This window comes from Mandrillus leucophaeus, unplaced genomic scaffold (assembly GCF_000951045.1).
Source record: "Mandrillus leucophaeus isolate KB7577 unplaced genomic scaffold, Mleu.le_1.0 Scaffold68, whole genome shotgun sequence".
NCBI lineage: Eukaryota > Metazoa > Chordata > Mammalia > Primates > Cercopithecidae > Mandrillus > Mandrillus leucophaeus.
In genome coordinates this window covers 1832941-1838477 of record NW_012107363.1, presented here as the reverse complement: position 1 = coordinate 1838477, position 5537 = coordinate 1832941, and positions in this window count along the sequence as shown.

Genomic DNA, 5537 nt, shown 5'->3' with positions numbered 1-5537 from the left:
CACCACGCCCAGCTAATTTTTGTATTTTTAGTAGAGATGGGGTTTCACCATGTTGGCCAGGCTGGTCTCGAACTCCTGACCTCAGGTGATCTACCTGCCTCGGCCTCCCAAAGTGCTGGGATTACAGGCGTGAGCCACGGCACCTGGCCTGGGGAGTTGTTATTCAATAGGGACAGATTTCAGTTTGGGAAGATGGACAGAGTTCGAGAAAAATGGTGCTGATCACTGCATGACATCACGAATGTATTTAATTTCACTGAACTATACACTTACAAATGGTTAAGATGGTAAATTTTATGTTAGGTGTTTTACCACAATTTAAAACAAAAACCTGGAAAGCATAAACTTGAAATATATGGCACGGAAAACATCAGGCGACTTCAGCAAACAAAACTGTGAAGCCCAACACGCCCGGCTTATTTGCCGTGGAAATTGCTCTTGGAATCATGACAGGAATCCTTTGGCCTTTGCAAAAATAATAGTCATGACTGAAGTCGGCGCGGCAAAATATCTCCCTTACTTTGAAACCACAGCTGTGGACCCAGCGGCACTGCCTGAGTACTCACCCTCACCGAGCCAGGCGACGAGATCGCTCAACCTTCACGAAGGCAGTGAGGTGGGGCCGTTCTCCTCCCTACCATAAGGGTGACACCGGTGAGGCCTCAGTCGCTCCCGTGACTTGCCAAGAACGCACAGCCGGTGGGTAGAGGCAGGCCAGGACCGGCCCAGCCACCCCAGCCGAGCCTCCTTGCCTTTTAGCTGTTTCTGCATTTGCAGAGGTTACAGAGTTAACAGCAGCAGTCTTCGAGGTTCAGAGCGAGCCCTTCCACGTTATATTTTATCAACTTATACGTGGTTCGGAGGTAGAAGACGGGACTCAACTCCAGAGGGGCTTGGTCACAAGACTAGATTGAGGACTGGCTGAAATAGACTGGGCCAAAGCAGCTTTCAATCAGGCACCCCCACCGGTAGGCTATATCGATTTACCATTGCCATGGCAACACCCAGCCGTTACCACCCCTTTTCACAGCAGTGACCCAACGATTACTACCCCTTCCCTAGAAGTTTCTGCATGAACTGCCCCTTAATCAGTTCCCTTAATCGCCTGCCCTGCGTTGGTTCCAGTTTCTTCAATGCATGTGTTTCAGTTTTGCAATCTAAAAAAAAAAAAAAAAAGGTTCAACAGGAATATTCATTTACACAAGGAGGTAGGATTCAACAAGGCAACATTCAGTACAGGTTTTTATTATTTACAAAGATCTTAGCAATTAAAAGTGGGTATAGGTGGGGCACAGTGGCTCAGGCCTGTAGTCCCAACACTTTGAGAGGTGGATCATGAGGTCAGGAGTTCAAGATCAGCCTGGCCAAGATGGTGAAACCGCTCCCCCCCGCCCCCATCTCCACTAAAAATACAAAAATTAGCCGGGCGTGGTTGTGGGTGCCTATAATCCCAGCTACTCAGGAGGCTGAGGCAGGAGAATCGCTTGAACCCGGGAGGCGGAGGTTGCAGTGAGCCGAGATCGCGCCACCGCACTCCAGCCTGGGTGACACCAGGCTGAAAAAAAAAAAAAAGTAGGTATAAATATGGTTGCTACTCTCTGCCCACGGGTAGCCCTGCTCTGCGGAAGCAGTCACGGAGCTGTAACACTGCCCACGGGTAGCCCTGCTCTGCGGGAGCAGTCACGGAGCTGTAACACTGCCACTTCAGTAAAGCTGTTTTCTACCACCTCTGGCTGTCCTTGAAGTATTTCCTGAGCCAAGCCAGGAACACTCGCAGGCCAGGCTCCACTTTGGGGCTTGCCTGCCCTGTGTTGGTTCCAGTTTTTTCAATGCATGTGTTTCAGTTTTGCAATCTAAAAAAAAAAAAAAAAACGTTTCAACAGAAACATCCATTTACACAAGGAGGTAGGAGTCAACAAGGCAACATTCAGTACAGGTTTTTGTTATTTACAAGGATCTTAGCAGCTGTCTTATTTGGTCTTCAGAACAACCTGGCAGGTACATAGTGGCCCATTTTGGAGATGGGGATGGAGTACGGATGAGATTTACTTCACTGTCCAACTAAAAAGTAATAAATTTGGCACGAACCCGGGGCTTCCACCTTCCAGATTCAGCAGAGCCCAGAGCTCAGCAGCTGCGCCTCCTAATTATGTGAGCCAGGAACTCTTCCTCCCACCTGGCGGCCTCTCCCGCTCCAGGCTCCTTTCGCACCCAGGTCATCACACACCTCTGGCACCCTGCTTTGGAATTGGAATGACCTACTACATAAAGGCAGAGTGGTGATCCATTCACCTCTGAACCCTGAGCACCTGACGCTAAAACCAGGGGCTTAAAAACATACTGAAGGAGCAGAGGGAAGAAACGGGGAGGGAGGAAGGAAGAGAAGAAAGGAGACTGGGGGACAATTGTTGGCATATCGACCAAAGGGAGACTACTGGGCTGGAAAGTCCCAGCAGGGGTACTGTCTTTTCCATGAATCTCTTGTGATTTTGTATTGTAGCTATTCCAGAAGCATCCAGGATAGTATCAGTAAAACAATGGTCTGTGAACGACACACCCACAAAGCAGCCAAGGTTGAAGATTAGATAAGAGTTCTCTCCGCCGAGAGTGGTGGCTCACACCTGTAATCCCAGCATTTTGGGAGGCCGAGGCAGGCAGATCACCTGAGCTCAGGAGTTTGAGACCACCCTGGCCAACACTGTGAAACCCTGTCTCTAGTAAAAATACAAAAAAATAGCCAGGCATGGCGGGCGCCTGTAATCCCAGCTACTCAGGAGGCTGAGGCAGGAGAATTGCTTGAACCAGGGAGGCAGAGGTTGCAGTGAGCCAAGATGATGCCACTGCACTCCAGCCTGGGCGACAGAGCAAGACTCCATCTCAAAAAAAATAAAAAAAGGAAAAAGAAAAAGAAAAAAAAGAGTTCTCTCTGCCCAGAGTCTGCCACCTGTGTCTTTGTGCAGGGCAGGCTGGGCATGTCGGGGAGTTACCACCTCTGGGCTGTGATGGGCAGGGCTATTCCCAGCTTTCTTGCCCCTGGGCAGTGCAGCTCCAAGGCAGGTTCCACACAGTGGGAGTGAGTCCAGTGACCCACGGTGGTCACCTGCCCCGGAGAAGGCGCCCCTGCTTGGCTCCTTCCCCTCCCTCTCCGGTGACCCACGGTGGTCACCTGCCCCGGAGAAGGCGTCCCTGCTTGACTTCCTTTCTCTCCCTCTCTCATTCCTCCACTTTCCTACTGGCACTTCCCGGGATCGTCTCCCAAGTAACCTACTTGCACGCAAAGCTTTATCTCAAGGTTGGCTTTTGGGAACCCAAAGACAAAAAGCCAGGCCTCTCCGGGCCCATGAGGGGCACTGAAGTTGAGCAAGAAATAGGCCTTTGCTTCAAGCCCCTGGTTGGAGGTTGGCGTCACCTGTGGCAGCAGCATGACTTGTGGAGCTGGGGGTTAGGAGCCTCATTCGGAGGTGAGGGCATCATGGCCCAGGGAGGCAGAATAGGTCGCCTGAGGCCACAGGCTGGGGAATGGCAGGCTGGGATGGCCCTCGGAGCTGTCTCACTCTGAGCACAAGCTCTTAACCACCTAGTCCGCTGCAGCAAGGAGGGAGGGAGGGAGAAGGACAGAACATGGAGGGAGAAAGGAGACCTCCCCCAACCTTAAAGGCTCCCTGCAGCTTGTGCCTCACAGCAGGGACCAGGCCGTGGCCTGTGGTGGGGGCTCTGGCTGCACCATGAGCCAGCCAAGGGCACACAAGCCTGCCCAGCCCCTCCGTGTCCTCGGTCCTCTGCTTGCCTTCATTTCTTGCCCCTGTCATCCATCAGAGCTGGGGACACAGCCCTCACCTTGGCAGGGTCTAGGAGAAACGGTGATGCTCAGAGTCTCCAGCACAGCAGCACCCCCTTCTCAGGTGTCTCAGGAGAAAGCAGGCTGCCCTCTGCATGCAGGCACCCCGCTGAGGATGGCCTTGGGCGCCCCCTCCTCAGGCCTTCCTGGGGACGGGGCTCTGTCTGTGGGGGGTCGGGAGGGAGGTGGAGGCCTGGATCTTTGCTGGGACACTCCCTTGGGTGGGCTGAAGGAGCCTCGCCACTGGCTTGGGGTTTGCTTTCCAGAGGCTGTGGTTTCCCTGGCAGCTCAGCACAGGCCCTGGAAATTCACAACGTGGCTTTGGGGTTTGTTTTTGTTTTTTTTTTTTTCAGAATCTCATATAGCTTGAGAGAGAGAAATGAGAGAGAGAGAAAAGAGAGGAGACGGCAGGGAGAGAGAGACACACCTTCTGAAGACCTCTATGGTCCTATTCACTCCTTGCTCCAAGCCTGGGGGGCTCAGGGAGGCTGCAGAGGCTCTCGCTCCGCCCGTGTGCCCAGCAGGAGGCCCTGTCCACAACTGGACAGCATGAGGGGCAGGGGCTGGACGAGCTGGCCCTGACTGTGGCCATGGCTGGCAGGCCTTGTTCCTCTGAGCTCTTTCTCTCGGCGCCTGGACCAGAGCCTGAAGTGCACTCAAGACTCTCCGGTCTGGATTTCTATTGTGGTTGCTTTCCAGTGGCCCCAGGGACTGTGAGGTCCTCCAAGGCGGGCAGGGCCTCCCGGTGCCCACCGTGCCTGGTGCGGGCGAGTGAGGAACAGAGCTGAGCTGGGAGCCACGTACCCTTGCTCCAGGCCCCAGCTCTTCCCTGGCCTGGCCATTCCAGCCTCGGCACCCGCCCCACTCACTCCCCACTCTGCCGGGAGGAATCTGCAGGGCTTGGGACCGTGGCCTACAGGGAGCAGTGGGACCAGCCAGGGCCTTTCCTGAAGGAGACCTGACTCGTAAGGATGGTGGGAGCAGCCTTCTGCCATGTGAAAGGCCACCGTGGTGAGGAGAATGGCCACCACATGAAAAGCCACCACGGTGAGGAGAATGGCCAGGGAGGGCCCATCACTGACAGGTGGACCCTATGGAGCCAGAATTCAGTTCAGTCCAAAGAAAAACTTTCTGACAGGCCCGAGCCTCCAGGCCTGGGCAGATGGAGAGTTCCCCGTCACTGGAGGTATGCAAGCAAGGGTGCCCACCCACAGAGAGGGTTTAATGGGGGTAATGAAAACAGGGTTGGAGGCCTAAATCAGGTCGTGTGTGTCACATGCTTTGCCCAGGGTGGGTAGAGTGGCAGGCGCTGTCCTTCGCCTCCCCAGTAGCCACCATCCATCCTGCTTTCCAAACCCCAAACTTTCAGGAAACCCCCAGAGATTTCCAGATCGCAAGGAAGGTAAGGTCCACCCCCAGTAAAAGGGGGTGAATCCTGATTGGTCCACATCAGCCCTGGTAACTGCTCATCGTCCATGATTGGTCAAAAGGCAGGCATATGACCCAGTTGTAACCAATGAGGTATAAGGGAAATCTGCTGGGAGGAGCTTTCCTTCCTGAAGGCAAAAGCAAAGACCTCAAGAGGAAAACGGCCTTTTCCTGTCCTCCATCTTCCTGCCTGGGACGTGGATGTGATGTCCGGAGACACAGCAGCCTCAGCCCTGGTGGCATGATGCAGCAGCCCAACCCTCCAGACTTA